At 35.0% G+C, this 23,130-nt stretch overlaps 1 long non-coding RNA gene across 1 annotated transcript in view; it reads left to right on the top strand.

Annotated features, from left to right (window-relative positions):
- LOC134739897 (uncharacterized) overlaps positions 1 to 16,265 on the top strand; it is a 35,146-nt gene extending 18,881 nt beyond the window's left edge. Inside the window, exons 2-3 of the long non-coding RNA XR_010126995.1 lie at positions 15,529 to 15,634; positions 16,221 to 16,265. This is a non-coding gene — a long non-coding RNA (uncharacterized LOC134739897). The remainder of the gene's footprint in view (positions 1 to 15,528; positions 15,635 to 16,220) is intronic.
- Positions 16,266 to 23,130: the final 6,865 nt, after the last annotated feature.

The raw sequence follows: 23,130 nt of genomic DNA, 5'->3' as shown, positions 1-23,130 counted from the left end.
CTCTAAGACTCCCTGCCCTCACTGAGAGACATCAGTAGCCCGTGGCACCAGTAGGAGATATCATTCATTTTGCTCTTCACCAAATATTTACTTAGCATTTATTTTGTGCCAGACATTGTTCTAGGTGCTGTGATATGTCCACGAACAACAACAACAAAATATCTATCAATAGTTACACTTGATCTTATTATTCAATTGAGAATGTTTAAAAGGCAACAGAATGGGAACAACATATAGCTCATCATAGCTAAACACAAATATTCATACACAAATTATAGTTTAGGTACTCATTTTGAATTTAGTATTTTTCCAAGAAACTGGTAGAAACCTGAAGCTGAGATTACTCATGTAATTTTCTCTGTTCCTTCCACTTTTTCACTCAAGCTTTGCAGATTTTCTTCCTTCTGTCTCATGCTGCTGCAAACCTGGCAAGAAGTGCTGAGTTAGCATTTCTCATCAGAATTCTTGCTCTCTGTATCAACAGTTATTCACACTTTAGATTTTAAATGCAGTTTTCTACACGACTGCTAAGAAGATTGTTTCTCCCCAACATACCCTGTAGAATGCCAGCTGCCTGCTTTAATTTTTTAAAAAAAGGCATCTGTTCATGCAATGTGGCACTCTGCTCTATGGTCAGCATCCAAGGGCTTTCTATTTGTTTGATTATTCTCTAGGATCTGCCCAACACTGTGGCAATGACAGTAGTTTAACAGCCCCTAACCTGCTGTAATAAAAAGTAATTTCCTAACTGAAACCAAGCGTAAAAGATATTCCACATGGAACAAAATTATGAAATCTCTGTGTTATGTTGTTAAACAGCCCAGTGACTGTACTTTTTTGAGGATTAATTACTTAAATATTTAAGACTAACTAGCTAATATATGCTCAGTCAAAATAAGACAACATTCTCTCTTCTTTTTTCATGTTTGCTTCAAGTATAAAATACTGTTAATTCAACTTTACAGTAATGGGATGTTGTTTACCTACATTTAAAACAATTTATTTTAAAAAATTGTTTTATGTTTTAAATGAAGTGTCTTTTAGAATAGTTTTGGATTTACAATATAGTTACAAGTATAATATGAAGAAATCTTGCATATGCCTTATCTAATTCCCTTATTGTTAGTATCTTACCTCATTTTGTTATATTTGTCAAAACTAAGAAATTGATATTGGTGAGTTACTATTAACTGAATTCCAGCCTATTTATGTTTCATCAGTTTTACCATTAGTTAATACCCTCTTTCTGTTCCAGGATCTAATCCAGGGTACCACATTATTTTTAGTTTTCATGTTTCTCCATTTTCCCACGGCCTATGATATTTTTATCAGTCTTTACTTGTTTTTTATGATCTTGGCAGTCTTGAGGAGTATTGGTCAGGTATCTTACAGTATGTCCCCTAATCTGAGTGTATTTAATGGTTTTCTTATCAATAGATTAAGGTTATGGGTTTTGGGGTCCTCTTGAATATCTGGAAAGCCTTCCCAAGAAGGATGGGTACAAACAAGCCCAGACTGCAAAGACTACAATAAATACCTAACTGTTCAATGCCCAAATACAGACAACCATCAAGACAATCCATGAAAACATGAACCCACCAAATAAAGGAAATAAAGATCCAGAAGCCAATCTAGGAGAAACAGAGATATGTGACCTTTCAGACAGACAAGTCAAAGTATCTGTATTGAGGAAACTCAAAGAAATTCAGGACAACACAGAGAAGGAAATCAGAATTCTATCAGATAAATTTTACAAACAGATTGAAATAATTTGAAAGAATCAAGTAAATATTCTGGAACTGAAAAATGTAATTGGCATACTGAAGAATGCATCAGTGTCTTCAATAGCAGGATTGATCAAGCAGAATTAGAGAGCTTGAAGTTAGGCTATTTGAAAATACACAGTCAGAGGAGATTAAAGAATAAATAATAAAAAGCAATAAAGCATGCCAACAGGATCTACAAAATAGCCTCAAAACAGCAAATCTAAGAGCTATTGTTCCTTAAAGAGGAGGTAGGGACAGAGACAGAGGAAGAAAATTTATTCAAAGGGATAATAACAGAGAACTTCCCAAAGCTAGAGAAAGATATCAATATCCAAATACAAGAAGGTTGTAGAATGCCAAGCAGAATTGATCCAAAAAAGACTACCACAAGGCATTTAATAATCAAACCCCCAAAGATCAAGGATTAAAAAATGATTCCAAAAACAGCAAGAAAATAAATAAAGAAAATAAAATGGAGCTCCAATATGTCTGGCAACAGACTTTTCAGTGGAAATCTTACAGGCCAGGAGGGAAGACACGACATATGTAAAGTGCTTAAGGAAAAAAACAAAACAAAACAAAATATTCTAGAATATTGTGTCCAGTGAAAATATCCTTTAAATATCAAGGAGAAATAAAAACTTTCCCAGAGAAACAAGAGCTGAGGGATTTCATCATCAACAGACTTGTCCTACAAATGATAAGGGGAGTAATTTAATCAGAAAGAAAAGGGCCTTAAGGGGAAATAAATAATCACCTGAAGGTTCAAAACTCACTAGTCATAGTAAGCATACAGAAAAAACACAGAATAATATAACACTGTAACTGTGGCATGTGAACTACTCTTGTCCTAAGCAGGAAAAAATAAACAATGTACTGACTGAATATAATAACTACAACAACTTTTCAAAACATGGACAGTACAATAAGATATAGACACAACAAAAAGTTAAAAAGCGGTGAAACGAAGTTAAAGCATAGAATTTTTATTTGTTTTCTTTTTGCTTGTTTGTTTATGCATAGTGTTAAGTTCTTATCAGCTTAAAATAAGAGGTTATAAGATAGTATTTTCAAGCCTCATGGTAATCTCAAACCAAAAAATATACAATGGATAAATAAAAAATCAAAAACAAGAAACTAAATCATATCACCAGAGAAAATCACCTTCAATAAAAGAAAACAGGAAGGAAAGAAAGAACGAAGAGAAAACCACAAAACAACCAGAAAACATATAGCAAAATGGCAGAAATAAGTTATTACTTATCAATAATAACATTGAATGTAAACTCAAATTGATTGGATTAAACTCACCAGTCAAAAGACATAGAGGGGCTAAATGTTTAAAAAAGCAAGATGCATTAATCTGTTGTCTACAAGAAACATTTTTTTCCTCTAAAGACATACATAGACTGAAAATAAAGGGTTGGAAAAAGAATCCATGCCAAAAAAGAGTAGGAGTAGCTCAACTTCTATCAGACAAAATAGACTTCAAGACAAAAACTTATGAAAAGACAAAGAAAGTCACTATATAATAATAGAGGGGTCAATTCAACAAGAAGATATAACTATTTTAAATGTATATACACCCAGCACTTGAGCACTCAGATGTACAAAGCAAATATTATAAGAATTAGAGAGGAGATTCCAATGCAATCATAGCTGAAGACTTCAACACCTCACTTTCAGCCTTGGACAGATCTTCCAGACAGAAAATCAATAAAGAAGCATCGGACTTAATCTGAATGATAGACCAAGTGGATCTAATAAATATTTACAGAACATTTCATCCAATGGATGCAGAATACACATTATTTTCCTCAGCACAGATATCATTCTCAAGGATAGACCATATGTTAGGTCACAAAACAAGTTTTGAATCATTCAAAAAATTGAAATAATATCAAGTTTCTTCTCTGATACAATGGAATAAAACTACAAATCAATAACAAGAGGAATTTTAGAAACTATACAAATACATGGAAATTAAACAATATGCTCCTGGATGACCAGTAAGTCAAGGAGGAAATGAAGAAAGAAATTGAAAAATTCCTTGAAATATAATAGAAACACAACATATCAAAACCTCTGGTATATAGCGAAAGCAGTACTAAGAAGGAAGCTCATAGCTATAAATGCTACATCAGAAAAGAAGAAAAACTTCAAATAATCTAATGATGCATCTTAAAGAACTAGAAAAGCAGGAGCAAACCAAACCCAAAATTAGTAGGAAAAAATAATAAAGGTCAGGACAGAAATAAATGAAAGTGAAGTTAAAAAATACAAAAGATCAAGGAAGCAAAAAGTGTTGTTTTTTTTTTTTAAAGGTTGAACAAAGTGGACAAACCTTTAGCCTGGCTAATTGAGAATAAAGGGGAAAAAATCCCAATCAATAAAATCAAAGATAAAAAAGGAAACATTACAACTGATAACTGCAGAAATGCTTAGATAACTAAGGTCCTTAGTGGCTACTCTTAACAGCTACATGACAACAAATTGAAAAATCTAGAAGAAAGGGACAAATTCCTAGACACATACAACCTATGAAAATGGAACCATGAAGAAATCAAAACCTGAACAGATCAATAAAAAGTAACAATATTAAACCCATAATAAAGAGTCTCCCAGTCAAGAAAAGCCTGGGACCTGATGGCTTTACTGCTGAATTCTATCAAACATTTAAAGAAGAATGAATACCAGTGCTACTCAAACTATTTCAAAAGGAGGAGGTAACACTTCCAAACTTATTCTACAAGGCCAGTAGTACTCTGTACCAAAACCAGACTAAGACAAATCACAAAATGAAAACTAGTGACCAATATCTCTGATGAATATTGATGCAAAAATCCTCAACAAAATACTAGTAAATCAAATTCAACAATACATTGAAAATATCATTTATCATGACCAAGTAGGATTTATCCTTGGGATGCAAGGATGGTTCAACATAAGCAAATCAATCAATGTGATACATCCTATCTACAGAATGAAGAACTAAAACCATATGATCATTTCAATTGACGGTAAAAAAGCATTTGATAAAATTCAACATTCTTTTGTAATTAAAACTCTCAAAAAACTGGGTGTAGAAAGAACACAAGGAAATTAATGTTCTCATGCTTGCTAATACAATATCCCTTCTGTAGCCCATGCATTATCAAGTAATTTCAAGTTTCAAGTCTTTTGCAGCAACATGGGTTAAATTGGAGGCCATTATCTTAAGTGAAAGAAGTCAGTCACAGAAAGACGAATACTGCATATTCTCACTTATAAGTGGGAGCTAAATATTGCATAGACGTTTGCATGGATGTAAAATAGACAGTTGAAAATTGGAAGATTTGCAGGGCTAGGGAGCTGATGATGAGAATTCTTTAATAAGTACAATATACATTATTTGAGTAATGGATATCCTAAAAGCCCTGACTTCACCAAGATGCTATCTAGTCACATAACAAAATTACACTTGTAACCCATACACATATACAAATAAGATTTTTTAAATCAAGTGTTATTGTTTAAGAAAAACATTTCCTAAGGCTATAGCTGCCATAGATAGTGATCCCTATGATGGATCTGGGCAAAATAAATTGAAAACCTTCTGAGAAGAATTCAGTATTCCACATGCCATTAAGAACATTCACTATTCATGGGAAGAGGTCAAAATATCAACATTAACAGGAGTTTGGAAGAAGTTATTCCAACTCTCATGATGACTTTGAGAGTATCAGACTTCAGTGGAAAGAGGAACTGCAGATGTGGGAGAAACAGCAAGAGAACTAGAACTAGAAGTGAAGTTTGAAAATGTGACTAAATTGCTGCAATCTCTGGTCAAATATGAATGGATGAGGAGTTGTTTATGGATGATGAAAGAATATGGTTTCTTTAGATAGAAACCATTCCTGGTAAAGGTGTTGTGAACATTGTTGAAATGATTTTTAAAAGATTTAAAATATTATAAAAATAGTTAATAAAGGCAGTAGTAGGTTTTAAGAGGATTGACTCCAAATTTGAAAAAAAGTTCCATTATGGGTAAAATGCTACCAAATAGCATTGCATGCTTCAGATAATTATTTTGTGGAAGGAAGAGTACATTGATGCGGCAATCTTCACTGTTATTTTTGAAAATGTTCACAGCTACCCCACCATTTATAAGCCATCACCCTGATCCATCAGGAGCCATCAACATCAAGGCAAGACCATCCACCAGAAAAAAAAGATAACAACTCACTGAAAGCTTAAATGATGGTCAGTATTTTTTATCAATAAAGTATTTTTAAATTAATGTATGTTAAATTAACGTATGTTCTTTCTGTAGAAAGAACACTTCTTCATCAGCACTTGTTTCACTTTGCAATTTTATGTTATAAAGATAGCTTTTTACCTTAGCCTCATAAACCAACTTCTGTTAGTTAAATTTCTCCTACTGCTTGCTCATGTTCATAGAATTGAAGAGAGTTAGTGTGTCTGGAATTGGTTCCTTGCGGTTGGTTCTTGGTCTCACTGACTTCAAGAATGAAGCCACAGACCTTCGCAGTGAGTGTTACAGCTCTTAAAGATGGCATGTCCGGAGTTTGTTCCTTCAGATGTGTCCGGAGTTTCTTCCTTCCAGTGGGTTCGTGGTCTTGCTGACTTCAAGAATGAAGCTGCAGGCCTTCGCAGCGAGTGTTACAGCTCTTAAAAGTGGTGCAGACCCAAGAGTGAGCAACAGCAAGGTTTATTGTGAAGAGCAAAGCTTCCACAGTGTGGAAGGACTCGAGTGGGTTGCTGCTGCTGGCTGGGGTGGCCAGCTTTTATTCCCTTATTTATCCCTTCCCACATCCTGCTGATTGATCCATTTTACAGAGGGCTGATTGGTCCATTTTACAGAGTGCTGATTAGTGCATTTACAATCCTTTAGCTAGACACAGAGTGCTGATTTGGTGCATTTTTACAGAGTGCTGATTGGTGCATTTACAATCCTTTAGCTAGACCCAGAGCGCTGATTGGTGCGTTTTTACAGAGTGCTCACTGATACGTTTACAATCCTTTAGCTAGACACAGAGCACTGATTGGTGTGTTTACAATCCTCTAGCTAGAAAGAAAAGTTCTCCAAGTCCCCACTCAACCTAGGAAGTCCAGCTGGCTTCACCTCTTATTAGGACATTGCTCTGGATTACACTTTGTCTTAAGGGGATGTTGTGGTTGGTTTGATCATCTATTTAGACTATTAAAGCTTTCTCCATATGAGCAATAAACCTGTTTCATTTTCTAATCATTTGTGTGTTCACTGGAGTAGCACTTTTAATTTTCTCCAAGAACACTTCCTTTGGATTCACAACTTGGCTAACTTTTTGGTACTAGAACCTAACTTTTGGCTTATCTCAGCTTTTGTCATGCCCTCCTCGCTAAGCGTAATCATATTACCTTTCAATCTAAAGTGGGAGATGTGTGGCTCTGTTTAGGGTTATTATTTGGCCTAATTTTAATATTGTTGTGTCTCAGGGAATAGGGACGTCTGAGGAGAGGGAGAGAGACGGTGGAACAGATTGTTAGTGGAGCAGACAGAATACACAAAACATTTATTGGTTAAGTTCACCATCTTGCATGGGCACAGTTTGTGGTACCTCAGAACAATTACAATAGTAATATCAAAAATCACTGACTAGAAAGCATAAGAGATATAATAATATTAATAATAATAAAAGTTTAAAATGTTATGAGAATTACCAAAATGTGACATACAGACCTAAGTGAGCCAATGCTCTTGGAAGAATAGCATCAAAAGAATTTCTTAATGTGGGGTTTCCACAAACCTTCAATTTATAAAAAATGTAATATCTGCAAAGTGCAATAAAGCAAGTCACAATAAAACAAGTTTTAAAAATGTACTTGGAATATATTTAACTAAGGAAATGAAAGATCTCTATACTGAAAACTATACAACATTGATGTAAGAAATTGAATAAGACAGAAATGAATGAAAAGATATACAGTCTTCACATGAAGAATAGATATTGTTAAAATTTTCATTCTACCCAAAGTGATCTAGAGATTCAAGGCAATCCCTATCAAAATATCAATGACACAAAAATAGAAAACATATTCCTAAAATTTATATGGAACCACAAAAGACCCTGAAAAGGGAAAGCAATCCTGAGCACAAAGAACAAAGCTGAAAGCATTATACCAGCTGACTTCAAAATCTATTACAAAGCAAAAGTAACCAAAATAGCATGGTACCAGCATAAAAACAGACACATAGACCAATGAATAGAATAGAGTGCCCAGAAAAATATCCACTCATTTATGGCTGACTGATTTTTGACAAAGGTGCTGAGAATTCACAATGGAAAAAGAGGTCTCTTTAATAAGTGGTGCTGGGAAAACTGCAAAAAGAATCTTTCTCACCACATAAAAAAATTAACTCAAAGTGGATTAAACACCTGAAAGTATGAATCTACTAGAAGAAAATCTAGGGGAAATTTTCCATGGCATTGGTATGGCAGGGGTTTCTGAAAGATAAGACCTCAAAAGCAGAAGCAACAAAAGCAAAAATAAACAAATGAGATTACATCAAACTAGAAAGCTTCTGTACAGCAAAGAAACAAAATCAACAGAGTGAATAGACAGCCTATAGATTGGAAGAGCACATGTGCAAAGTTTGCATCTGATAAAGAGTTAATATTCAAAATACATAGAGAACTCAAACAACTCGAAAGGAAAAAAAGTAAATAACCTAATTTTAAAATGAACAGAAGACCTGAATAGATATTTCTCAAAAGAAGACATACAAAACGGCCAACAGGTATATTAAAAAAAAAGATCAACATCACTAATCACCAGGGAAATACAAGTCAAAATCACAATAACTTATCACCTCACTACGTTAGAATGGCTATTACCAAATAGACAAAAGATAACAGGTGCTGGCAAGGATGTGGAGAAAGGGGAATCCTTGCACTCTGTTGGTGGGAATGTAAATTAGTCAGTCATTAAGAAAAACAGTATGGAGGCTCCTCAAACAATTAAAAACAGAAATACCATATGTTTTAGCAATTCCACTACTGGGTATTTATTTACAGAAAATTAAACCAGTATGCAGAAAAGAGGTCTGCATTCCCATGTTTATTCCAGCACTATTCACAATAGCTAGGGTTATGGAATCAACCTGTATACATGAATGAATTAATGGATAAAGAAAATATGGTATGCATACACAACTGTATACCAGTGAGCCATAAAAATGAAAAAAGTCCTGTTATTTGTGACAACATGGATGAACCTGGAGGACATTTTGTTAAGTGAAAACAGCCAGGCACAGAAAGACAAATACCACATGATCTCACTTACATGTGGAATATAATAAAATTGATCTCATAGATATAGAGAATAGAACAGGAGTCAGCATTAACTGATTTACCAGTGGCTATGGAATATGTAAAATTATCCCAAATTTTGCAAACAAGGAAAATTAAAGCATAGAGATATTAAAAGTTTAGCTCAAATTTACACAGTCAAATGCTGGAGCTTTGATTCAAATTTTGGCACTGTGGCATCATCCTATCTGAGGCCTTTAATCACTAGTCTATACTGCTTAAACTGTTATGCAACACTGTATAATAACATTTTTCTGTTTATGTTTTATGAGTATCTGTATATCTCCAATTACATATCAAGCATCTAAAAAGTGGAAACGATATTTTTGGTCAGCAATATTTTCATATTTCCATAACTAAAAATAAACGGAATGATGTTCAGATATTTCCAGTTAATATGGCAGGCTGTGATGACAAGACAGAGCCATTCTAATCTCTCTTCTACAAACACTTACAAATTCTGGATAAAATGTATTCAAAATTACTACTCAGTTTGAAAACTTTGAATGAGAAAGTTTCAATTACTTATACAGGGGGAGAGAATGTATCAGAAGAGAGCCAGCTTAGGTCCAAACATTCAGGAAAGCATCAAAATCACATAAGCCTTAATAGCTAGGAATAAGGCTTCAAATGCCTTCTAGAAATAAAAACATTTGGTCCGGAAGCATAGCTGAACCTGATCAATCACCACAAATCCAGATTTCACAAAGGACTCTTTGTCCTATAATTGGAAATTAGACAGTTCTGTCTACCAGTTGAGGAAAATGTTTCAATGGATTGGGGTCATAGTTTGAAAGAGAGTCACCCACAAAGTATAAATGGTCAAAGGATCAATGGAGGAAGCTGACTCCAGAGTAATGTAAATAAAATTAAATCACATTTAGAAATAGCACAATGAACATGAAATAGAACATGAAATAACATAGTGAAAGTAAACAGAAGGAAAAGGTGGTTGACCTTCAAAGGAATTACTAATTAGACTGATGACAGCATTCTATAACAGATCCTAGAAAACAATAAAATTTTTACCTTCGCATTCTGACAGGAAAAAACTTTCACCCTAAAATTCTATACCCAGCTAAAATATCATTCAATAATTAGGGTAAAATAAAGATAATTTTCAACATTGAGAAACTGACAGTTCAGTAACTCTCAAACTCTTGTGCTAAAGGAACATTACTAAATGATATATTTAAGAATCTAATTCAAACAGAAGAGGAGAATTTGAGAGCAAAGATGAGGGGAAAAGCAATAAATATGTTTGATTCAATGACTTTGATACGATGTACATAGAAATTCATAAAATTTATAGTATTGCCTTGTATTTTTTAAATTTATATAAATGTCCCTCATTGCTCTATTGGTAACTTTTAAGGTATATTTTAATTTCCCCATTTTTATGTGATCTATTTTTCAAATAAACTAAATTATTCATTCTGTAGTTTCCACATTATTGGTTTGGCAGGTTGTATATGGGTTGTGTTTTTAACATGTTCCTCGATCATTTTTAAAACTGGAGGACTGATTAAATTCAGATTCAATGATGATCATATCCTATGGATTTTTTGTGCATGTTTGTTATTGCACTACATCAGGAAACATGAAATGTCTGATTATTTCACTTAGTAATGCTAAAATCAATCGGTAGGCTTGAGTGATGTCAGGTAAATTCTTTGCTTCTTCCCTTTATCATGTTTAAAAAATGAGTAGATATTGCTCCAAAGATAAGCAGTAAATTTGTGGTTTTGTTTTATATTAATGGACTTACAAAAATTCATATTTATAAGCTGTTTTAATTAATAGTCATTATTCTTTGTCATGCTCAAACGGTCAAATCTTTGAACTGCTACTGGAGGTCTCTTCAGGTAGAATTTTTTTTTTGTCCTTGTGAGACAACTGAGAACTGAGATAGCTTTTTTCTTTCTTTTTTTTTTTTTTTTTTTTGAGACAGAGTCTTGCTCTGTTGCTCAGGCTGGAGTGCAGTGGTGCGATCTCGGCTCACTGCAAACTCTGCCTCCCGGGTTCAAGCAATTCTCTTGCCTCAGCCTCCTGAGTTGCTGGGATTACAGGCACCCGCCACCACACCTGTCTATTTTTTGTATTTTTAGTAGAGACGGAGATTTACCATGTTGGCCAGGCTGGTTTTAAACTCCCAACCTGCCTGCCTCTGCCTCGCAAACTACTGGGATTACAGGTGTGAGCCACTGCGCCTGGCCACGATAGCTTTTTTAACTTGCTTTTCCATTTTTTGATATGACAAAATGCAGTCATGTGCCAATAATGACATTTTAGTCAACTGTGAACCACATATGATAATGGTCACATAAGATTATAAGGGAATTTTATTGTACTTTTTCTATGTTTAGCTATGTTTACATACACATATATTTACCATTGCATTACGATTGCCTACATTATTCAGTACAGTAACATTCTGTGCATATTGGTAGCATAAGAGCTACAGGTTACACCATAAAGCTTTGGTGTGTAGCCGGCTATACTATCTAGGTTTACGTAAGTACACTGTGTGATGTTCCCACATGATGAAATTGCCTAACAGTACTTTTCTCAGAATGCATCCCCAACATTAAGTGATACATGACCGTATCCCAGGTTCAGCTTGCATACTTATCACCCTAAACTAGAATCAGCATTTTCTTCAAAGAGTCCTGATTCATTTTGGTAAGAAATCATGTTTATAGACTGTAGTCTTGTTGTAGGAATGCTCATTTTTACTGGAGTACTGTTGGTTCTAAGTTTTCTCAATGTACAGAACAGAAAATATATGTTTTTAGAGTGAAATAAAGAACAATATATTTTATATTCAAATTTAAATAATAGGTTCATATTTGAATTATTTGATTATCTTAAACAAAAATGATTCTCAAGACATTAACACAATTGCTTATTTGTTTTATCTACCTCAAAATAATAATACCAATATTGCCGGGCACGGTGGCTCACGCCTGTAATCCCAGCACTTTGGGAGGCCGAGATGGGCAGGTCATGAGGTCAGGAGATCGAGACCATCCTGGGTAATGTGGTGAAACCCCGTCTCTACTAAAAATACAAAAAATTAGCAGGGCATGGTGGCGGGTGCCTGTGGTCCCAGCTACTGAGGAGGCTGAGGCCAGAGAATGGCGTGAACCCGGGAGGCAGAGCTTGCAGTGAGCCGAGATCATGCCACTGCACTCCAGCCTGGGCGACAAGAGCGAGAGACTCTGTCTCAAAAACAAAACAAAACAAAAAAAACAATATTCTTATTTAGAAGAAATATTGAGATAAGCCAAGTATTTCTTTGTGGTTATATTTTTTCCCTTAAGAGATATATCATCAGGGATATATGGTCAAAATAGTTATTTTGGAATAAATTGAAATAATTATCTAATAAGTTTATATTATCAATTTCTTATACAGTTAGGTTTATTTTACTTTTTATCTTATTATTAAAATTTATAAACATTGTTCTTAGAGAGCCATATTAGACTAAAATTGTGGACTATTGTTAAATTAAATCTTCTACAAGCTTTGATTGCCACTAGTCTTCTACGTATTTGTTATTCACATGCACACCCCACATAATTATGGATACAATATTTTCTGAACCAAAAATTGGGACAAGGAGTCTGACCACATGATCAACTATTTTAAATAGGCATTGCCTTCCAAAATTCAGAATATGTCATTATTGAACCTTAATTCTCTTTGTATTTTCCACCAGGTTATTTTCTAGCAGATGATGTCGAAGTTTTTCTGACTCAAGGACTAAAAGTTTTCAGGGGCATCATAAACCATATGATCACAGTCCTAAGGTGAAATTAGTGGTTTAGTCTTTATATCTCAGAAGAACTTAAGGCTCTTAATAGATTCATTTCAGTCATGTTTTTGTTTCCTCAGACATTTGGGTATTTGAAATACTGGGCTAGGAACAAGTATATCATTTTAACATTGTCAAATACAATGAACTCCAAATAGATTTTGAAAATATGCTTTTCTACAAAAAGGACCACGCTGTGCTCTTTTCCTCCCTTGAATACTTTTTTAATTCCTCCACTTTGAGAAACTTTTTTTTAATCCCAGAATTTCACATATTCTAATAAGTAGTCAGAAGCAGAGGTTTTCAAAAAGTTTTCAGGCAAAGCTGTAAATTTCCATGAGCTTCTTAGTGTTCCAGTCCCATCACAAGACTCTGAGTGGGCAGGAATCTGGACTCCAGCCAATTTTAGCCAAAATATATTTTTTGATAGATTTTATATAAAATTTGATTTTTGGAGCCTTTATCTGAAAAAAAGTGCCATCTGCTTAAAAAGTATTCTAAATCCTCCAGTGTATTCCAAATCCACCCATAGTATATAAAAACTTACATACTCTGCTTTTTCTCTACTTACAAACTAACATGAGCACATCAAATATAGCTCTAGAGGAAGCAGAATGAAATTTGCACACTTCTCAAGTGAAAAAGTCGCACAGCAAATCAGTTGCATTTCGAGTTTAGAACTCCCTGCCTACCACAAAGACACATATACATCTTAAATCCAATGGCAACCCAAAATTTGAATCCCATTCGATTGTTCCTAAAATACAGCTTCATTATTATTACCATCAGGCTTTTCTCCGCCAAGACAAATAAGATGTACTAGGGAAGAAAAGAAAAATTTTCTCGTGCGCATGAAGTGTTATGGGAAATGCCCTGAAATACTCAATTGGCTCGTTTCAAAAATTTTTTTTTAATGAAAAAGATTGTCCAATTATTCATAGTAAAAAAACTAGAATCTTTGTCTTTGAATTTATTTCCTAATTGTGTTTAGTTCTTTAAATAGAAAAATAACATACATTATGTGAGAAACATAATAAAGAAATGTTAAACAGAAAAACTTTGTAAATTTCAAACCCATGCCTCCCAGGGGACACTTCAGATATTTCATATTTACCAAAAAATAAAAAAAGTTATGTCATTATGGTCTATCTTAAGACAATGTTATTTAAAGAGCTTCAGGAAATTTGTGTCAAATATAAAAATACACACATCATACATGATCTTCTATTACATGTATTCAAATTCATATAAGGTTCGTTCACATGACTTACATCATTTAGGCTTTTATTTAGTTTAATAACATCTTAATTTAAAAATCAAATATTAAGAAAGAACACTCACAGCTTGTTAACTCAACTGAAAAGGGAGAATTTTGATTAGGAGATAATACTCTATAACTGGAGTGGCAATTTTGGTGCATGAAATACAATGTCAGAATTTTCAAAATTTTCATCTTCTGCTTCATGGTTTTTTAAAGTATATATTTGAATTTCCCAGGCCGATTTTTATTTTATTTTTATTTTTGTGTGTGTGTGGTTGAAGAAGTAAAGTCAAAATCAACATTGAGCTCTCTAAATGAGTTAAGGCCTGGGTGGGATCACTAAGAGGGAATACAGGAAGAGGGGTACCATAGCAGAGTTGGGAGTGAGACTCCGAGCTTCTGGCTATCTTCAGGTTTATTTCATTGGGCATTCTTCCTGGACACCAACATAAATGTATCAGGTTACAAATGGCCCACTGAAAGCATGCCATATTGAACTGGGCTGGACTTTCCCTTTCCTGTTTCTGTGTCCTGCTTAAAGTTCCTTGCTTTTCAGTATTTGTGCTTCATTACGGATCAGGAGATCCTTATGAAGATTCATTGTCCACTGCAATAGCTACTTCATCTCAATTTCACTAGCACAGTCCACCACCCCATTCACTTGGTGTTTGTACATGGTCTGGATTGCTACTTTATTCTTAAAAACTGTTTTAGTGTAAGATAGTTGTTAAGAGTAAAAACTCTGGAATTAGGTGACCCTGGGTTCCAAGTCAGCTTCTGCTATGTATTAGCACTCTATGAGCTTCAGCAAATTATTTAAACTCCCTGCTATTGAGTTACCTCATGTGTAAAACTGAAATAGCAATTCTGTTGAGATTTTATGCACTGTAGGGCAATTAAGATGGCATTCTGACATTTGACCAAAGCCACATGCCCCAATTTTGCCTTACCATAGTCACCTCTGCCCAAGAAGTCCTTGAAGCTAGCACAGAGCAAGCGGGGTTTTCTAAACTCAAACTCTAGTGCAGAAGTGTGTAACAAAGGCTGGAAAATTTGCTGTTTTCTCTTTTTCCTTTTGACCTCAAATCAAAGTAGGTAAGCCTGTTCCATTTATGTCTACACCAAAGTCTGAATTTTATTTCAATTTAGCATTTTGATGGTGATATGGTTTGGCTGTGTCCTCACCCAAATCTCATCTTGAACTGCTCCCATAATCCCCACAGGTTGTGGGAGGGACCCAGTGGGAGGTAACTGAATCACGCGAGTGTTATTTTTCCCATGCTATTTTGGTGATAGTGAATAAGTCTCATGAGATCTGATTGTTTTATAAAGGTCAGTTTCCCTGCACATACTCTCTTGCCTGCCACCATGAAGATGTGCCTTTGCTCCTCCTTCACCTTCTGCCATGATTGTGGGGCCTCCCCAGCCATGTGCAACTGTGAGTCCAATAAACCTCTTTTTCTTTATGAATTACCCAGTAAAATAAATAAATATAAAATGATACCTCTTAGTGACAAAGGAAAAGGAGTGAGAGTGATAGGGCCATTTATCCCAAAGCCTAGAGTGTAACCACCTCATGCCACTGTTCAAAGTCTGGTTACCAAATGAGAGTGAGCGAAGAACATTTCTAGCTGTTACTATTTCTGTGTTTTGTGCAAATTATTATACTTTAGGACTAAAGTCCAATATGAAACCCGAAGTTTGAGGGATCCAGATATGGATACCTCCTTTTTGAGGTGAGGCAACTAGATCTTGGTCTCAACTCATTTTTAGCAAATGACTGAAGAGAGGATTGGGAAAGGGCCCAAGAGGAACACTGCATGCTTTTCTTGGGAAACCAACAAATATGCTAATCACTGGTTCATTATAAAGATTAAATAAAATAAAGTATAGAAAGCACAGAGAACAGTGCCACAAATACACTAGGTTATTATAAGCAGGAGACAACAGAAGTATTTGTTGAATTGACTATATCATTTTGTTGAATTGTCTACCCTGCTTTCTTTCCTTTGTCTTCCCTGCAGGAGGCTGGATTTTAGGCTACACCATGACTTTGCAAGAGATCACTGCATTTTAACCCCTTTAGAAGAATTTCCCTTTGAGTCTTGGGCAATCAGGACATCAAGGTAAGACAACCTGTACCGTTGCTTTGAAAAGCTCCAGACCATTCTAATTGCCTAGCAGGAGAGAGGGACTGTGCAGAGGGATTAAGCACTAAGAGGAGCTGTTACAAAAAGGGTTACATGTATCTTAGCTCCGTTGGTTCTTTGAAAATCAAAAAGTCTAACAATGCACCATAGGGAAACAGCTGTGCTTGTGCTTTACAGGCAGATGAGCTTAATACTTGCCATAGCTGTGATTTCAAACACACTGCCTTTTTGGAAATGAGATTGTATTTCAAAGAACAGCCTCTTGTTCTCTATCTCTTTTCTTCCAAAGAATAGCAAAAAAAAAAAAAAAAAAAAAAAAAAAGGTGCTTTCTTTAAAAGGAAATTTTGATGTTTATTGTCACTTAACATGTTTGGAAATGTAGGACTAACTCCACTGATACCAATCATTTTCCTCCTAAGTACTGAGCCTGCAGTACTGGAAGCTACCAATTAAAATCCAAATTTCTCCACTGCAGGGGGTTTTCCTAGACATAGGCCACTGGAAATGTGAGGAATAATAAACAATTCCCTTCCAGATGTTTTTCTCTTTAAAACACAACTTCTTGTTAAGTTGGTAGCTTAAATATTTATCAGATACCTGTAATGACCTTTAAGAAAGCTTAAGATGTCTTTTAAAGCAAGAGCAGAAAAAGCATAAAATTTAAGAATAAACTGATATCTTTGACAGTAAATTCTCTTGTCACGTATAAATCATCTCTTAACTGAACTTTTGTTTCTTTTCTATTTCTGGAAAAATATATGCCTGGCCACAGTTAGTCACTGGTTCTTTGTGTTTTAAAACTCCCATCACGCTTATTTCAGCTTCTTGCCTTAAAAGAAATTCACTAATGTCAGGGCTGCTTCTTACTCGTTTTCATGATCACTTAATTAACCTGCCCTGTTATGTAAGAGGAATTAGTCTTATTTCACTCTTTATATTCCTTATTTCCTGATTTTTCTAAGGCAGAAAATATATGCCTTATATTTTCTTGATATATATACAATCTGTATTTAATTATATGATTATGTGTAGCCCATAAGAAAAAAGTTAACTTAGAAACCAAATTGGTTTTTAATTCAACAAACTACCTCTATCCTTCAACTAAAATTTCATCACCACTTCTTGGCCAGGGCCTACAATTTAACACTCTGCTCAAACTAATCTATTCTCAAGGAAGCAATTATGTGTATCTAAATATTTTCAATATCTTTGTATAAAATATCTTGAACGTATACCTGGCCACTTGTGATTGTCATAGAGAAACACTGGGCATGTTGAAGAAAAAGGAAATGGCTTTTGAGAACAGAAACCAAGAAGACAGAGATTTGGTGTTCTATGTTTGCCATACCTATGCAATATTTGCTTAAATTCCCTTTTGATCAGAGCCTATAAGTGCCTCACTATTTTTCTATCAGTCTCTTTTTTTTTCTTTCTAGCTTATGAAAATGTGTAAAGATCAGCTGGGCTCTGAGGAGACATCCCAAGGAACAGTATTGCTGCAGAGTTTCTAAAAACAGAAAAAAGAAATCATGTGACATCAATGTCTTTAATAGGATTCCTAAAAAATAAATAAACAAACTTCAAAAATCTTTGACCAAGATTACAATTGAATTGAATAATAAAGCTTTGATACTTAATGTAATTTTTGTGTATCCTATTTTAACATCTGTTGTCATTCTTCTAAACATACTTAAAATGTGACTTAGATGAGCATTAGTCTGTTAGTCTGTGAGCTGAGCAAATGGCTATGAAGATCTGAACCCATAGACAAATTACTCATAATAGTATCCTGTGTCTTAAAATAGAGCAAAAGTATTTTCTTCAAATTGGGATACAGTCAAAGTATTTAAATTGCTAGCACTAAAAGGAATGAATAATTTTTATAGAAGAATCCAAAATGTCTTATTTAAAATATTACATAACCATTGGTGAAATGTATTAGCTATTCAAAAGTCCATGTTTGGGGGTAATAAAAAAAGAGAAATGGATCAGTTAAGGAAAGAGAAAGTTGTGGTGGGAGGTTATGCAGAGAAAGAGAGAGAAAGTGAGAACAGTTTTCCCACTATTCCCTATGTTTCTGTGTCCCTGAAAACAGCTATATTTAGCTTACAACATTTGAAACAAAGAGAAAACATCCTATTTGGTTATAATCAGATAATGTTTTATTTAAGATCTGATTATAACCAGATGAGTGGTTATGTACTCTAAAGAAAAATAAGTCTGGTTTCAATCCTGAGAGGCTATTTAATCTCTCATACCTAAATTTTTCTGTGTAAAATCAGGATCATAATTTCTAATTCATAGTATGCTATAGGATTAAATGAAATGCCATATTAAAAGTGCTTAACGTAGATACAAACACTGGTAGTTATTTTATTTATATATTATAATTAAGTGCCTACTATAAGATAAGACAAGCCTTGAGTCTTAATGGCCATTCTTGGCCTTGTAAATATGAATAAGCAAACTAGAAGAGTTACATAAGAATAAAACAATATATATATACTAGAAGAATTGACTATGTGCATATCAACGTAGATACAGATGATTATGCAATGAGGCAAAGTGAGAATAGAGAGAGTTGCATTCTAGAATGGCAGTGTGAAGATCTTCATGGACCATCTCTGCAATGAAACAACATAACTGGTGAACAATTCTTTAAAAAATAACAGTTTACAATCTCTAGAAATTGCCCTAACAACATCCAACAATTAAAGACACATTTATTCAAAAAACAACTTCTCGATGTTGATAAAAGAGCAAGAGTCAGTGACATTTGGACCATGACTGTTTCTCTTCCTTCTCCAAGGTTAACATTATGAAAGTAGTTGATTAATGGGTACAAATATACATTTAGATAAAAGAAATAAGACCTGGTGTTTGATAGACCAGTAGGGTGACTATGGTAAACATTAATTGATTGTACATTTTAAAATAGCTAGATGGAATAATTAGAATGTTCTTAGCATAAAGAAAAATATTTAAGGTGATAGATATTCCAGTTACTCTGATTTGATTATATGAATGTGTCAAATTATCACATGTACCTCCAAAATATGTACATTTAACATGTATCAACAAAAAAATTAAGTAAAAGGAAAGTTGTACTTTGGTTAAGTACAGCTAAGAACACAGGGCTCCCTCTTCCTCCAGATATAAAACAAAGATGGCCTTATCTTCTTGGAAAGGGAATACACCAGCATTTCTTTCCTTTCTTAGCTCCATGTTGCAGAAACTATATTCCAGGAAAGAGTTTCTGAGAATTTTGAGCCTCCGTTCTTCAACTCACCCTTCATTCATACAGTGGAGGCTCTACTTCCTGAGCAGAAGGTTGAGGATAATGGGCTCTGGATAAAACTTGCCCAAGTTCAGTCATAAGGAGGACATGCCATGTTGGAAGAGAGAAGCCAAGAGGACCAGAGGCTACCAGCCCAGCCCAGTGCCCTGATCATGAAGAAGAGTTATTACTCTGAGAGACACAGGCCACTCTCCCTGCCTCCAGCTGTAGAACAGGGGTAAAAATGTTTAGCTCAGAAGGAAGAGACAGTAAGAACAGAGAACAGTGAACAGTGCAGCTCTCCCCAAGAGAGATAACTATGTGTAACAGAGTGTATGCAAGTCCAAACTTGAGGGTACTTTTTAAAACAATGGAAACTGTGATAGTAGGCAATTAAGAGGAGGAGCAGTAGTAGTGTTTCCTGACCACAATGAAATAAAATTATAATTCATTAAATAAAATTTGGAAAATTCACAAATATTAAGAAATTAAGCAATAAACTAATAATAATCAATGAATAAAGAAGAAATGCCAAGGAAAGTTAGAAAATACTTTTAGATAGATGAAAAAAAATACAACATCCCCAAGCTTATGGAGTACATTTGAAGCATTATTTAGAGGAAAATTTATGGTGACAAATAACTACATTTAAAAAGAAGAAGAGGAATGTAAAGAGATGCAAAGTCTATATCATAACTCTCCACCTTAAGAAACTGTAAAAAGAACAGAGTAAACTTAAAAAAAAATAAAGAAAATTATAAAAATGAGATAAAACAAATTAAATGGAAAAACAATAGAGAAATTAATAAAACTAAATGTTCATTTTTGAAAAGATCAGCAAAATTGAGAAACCTTGAGCTTAAACTGAGCGAGACAAAAAGAAATAAGACTCAAGTCGTTAAAATCTAGAATGGGTGGACCAGCAGACTTAGCCTCTCCTCCTGGTAGTTCGGAGGAACCTGGGCAGCCCAGATGAGTGGGTTTCCCCCCAGCAAAACACACCCTCTTCACCAAAGGACAAAGTGCTTTGTTAAATGGGTCTGGCTCCCCACGCCACCCAACTGGGTGAGAATCTCCAACAGGGATTATCAGACACCCTATACAGGAGTGATCTACTGGCATCAGATTGGTGGTCCTCGAGGTCAGAGATCCCAGAAGAAGGAGCAGGCACCCATCTTTGCTGTTCTCCAGCCTCCTTGAATGACATTTCCAGGCATGGGAGTGAATCAGATGAATAGGGCCTGAAGTGAACTCCCAGCAAACTGAAGCAGCCCTACAGAAGAGGGACTGAACGTTTGAAAGAAAAACAAAAAAAAGAAAGTGATAACAACAACATCATCAACAACAACAACAAGGCCCCCACAAAACCCCCATCCAAGAGTCAGCAGCCTCAAAGACCGAAACTAGACAAACTCATGAAGATGAGAAAGAATCAAAGAAAACATGCTGGAAACCCAAAAGGCCAGAGTGTCTCTTCTCCTCCAAATGATTGCAATGTCTCTCCATCAAGGGCGCAGAACTGGATGGAGGATCAGATGGATAAATTGACAGAAGTAAGCTTCAGAAGATAGGTATTAAAAAACTATGATAAGCTAAAGGAGCATGTTCTAACTCAATGCAAAGAAGCTAAAAACCTTGATGAAAGGTTAGAGGAATTGCTGACTAGAATACCCAGTTTAGAGAGGAACATAAACGACCTGATGGAGCCGAAAAACACAAGAGAACTTTGTGAAGCATACGTGGGTATCAACAGCCAAATCGACCAAGCAGAAGAAAGAATATCAGAGTTTGACTGTCACCTTACTGAAATAAGATATGCAGACAAGAATAGAGAAAAAAAAACAATGTAAAGGAATGAACAAGGCCTTCAAGAAATATAGGACTCAATAAAAAGACCGAGCTTGTGATGGATTAGAATGCCAGAAGGATACAGGGAGAATGGAAAGAAGCCAAAAAAACACACTTCAGGATATTATCTAGGAGAACTTCCCTAATGCAGCAAGAGAAGCCAACATGCAAATTCAGGAAATACAGAGAACACCATTAAGATACTCCACAAGAAGTTCAACTCCATGACACATAATCATCAGATTCTCCAAGGTCAAAATGAAGGAAAAAAATGTTAAGAGATGCAGAGAGAAAGTCCAAGTCACCTTCAAAGGGAGGCCCATCAGACTAACAGCAGACCTCTCAGCAGAAACACTACAAGCCAGAAGAGACTGGGTGCCAATATTCAACTTTCTTAAAGACAACAATTTTCTCTTTTTTTAAATTATACTTTAAGTATTAGGGTACATGTGCACAATGTGCAGGTTTGTTACATATGTATACATGTGCCATGTTGGTGTGCTGCACCCATTAACTCGTCATTTAACATTAGGTATATCTCCTAATGCTATCCCTCCCCGCCTCCCCCATCCCACAACAGGCCCTGGTTGTGATGTTCCCCTTCCTGTGTCCATGTGTTCTCATTGTTCAATTCCCACCTATGAGTGAGAACACGTGGTGTTTGGTTTTTTGTCTTTGAACAAGACAAGAATTTTCAACCAAGAATTTCATATCCAGCCAACCTAAGTTACTTAAGCAAAGGAGAAATAAAATGCTTTCCAGAGAAGCAAATATTAAGAGATTTCATTACTATCAGGCCTGCCCTGCAAGAGCTCCTGAAAGAAGTACTAAATATGGAAAGGAAAAAACAGTATGAGCCACTGCAAAAACACACCAAAATATGAAGACCAATGACACTATGAAGAAACTACGTCAACTAGTGTGCAAAATAACCAAATAGCATCATGATGACAGGGTCAAATTCACACATAACAATACTAACCTTAAATGTAAATGGGCTAAATGCCCAATTGAAAGATACAGACTGGCAAATTGGATAAGGAGTCAAGACCAATTGGTATGCTGTATTCAGGAGACCCATCTTATGTGCAAGAACACACAAAGGATCAAAATAAAGGGATGGAGGAAAATTTACCAAGCAAATGGAACGCAAAAAAAAAAAAAAAAAAGAAAAGCAGAGGTGTCAATCCTAGTCTTGGACAAAACAGACTTTAAGCCAACAAAGACCAAAAAAGACAAAGAAGGACATTACATAATGGTAAAAGGAACAATTCAACAAGAAGAGCTAACTATCCTAAATATATATGCACCCAATACAGGAGCACCAGATTCCTAAAACAAGTTCTTAGAGACCTACAAAGAAACTTAGACTCCCACACAATAATTGTAAGAGAATTTAACAGCCCACTATCAGTATTAGACAGATCAACAAAACAGAAAATTAACAAGGATATTCAGGACTTGAACTCAGCTCTGGATCAAGTAGACCTAGTAGATGTCTACAGAACTGTCTACCCCAAATCAACAGAATATACATTCTTCTCAGTGCCACATGGCACTTAAATCTAAAATTGACCACATATTTGGAAGTAAAACACTCCTCAGCAAATGCAAAAGAATGGAAATCACAACAAACAGTGTCTCAGACCTCAGTGCAA

The sequence above is a fragment of the Pongo pygmaeus genome, chromosome 6, assembly GCF_028885625.2.
Source record: "Pongo pygmaeus isolate AG05252 chromosome 6, NHGRI_mPonPyg2-v2.0_pri, whole genome shotgun sequence".
Lineage (NCBI taxonomy): Eukaryota > Metazoa > Chordata > Mammalia > Primates > Hominidae > Pongo > Pongo pygmaeus.
This window is presented reverse-complemented; position numbering and strand designations above follow the sequence as displayed.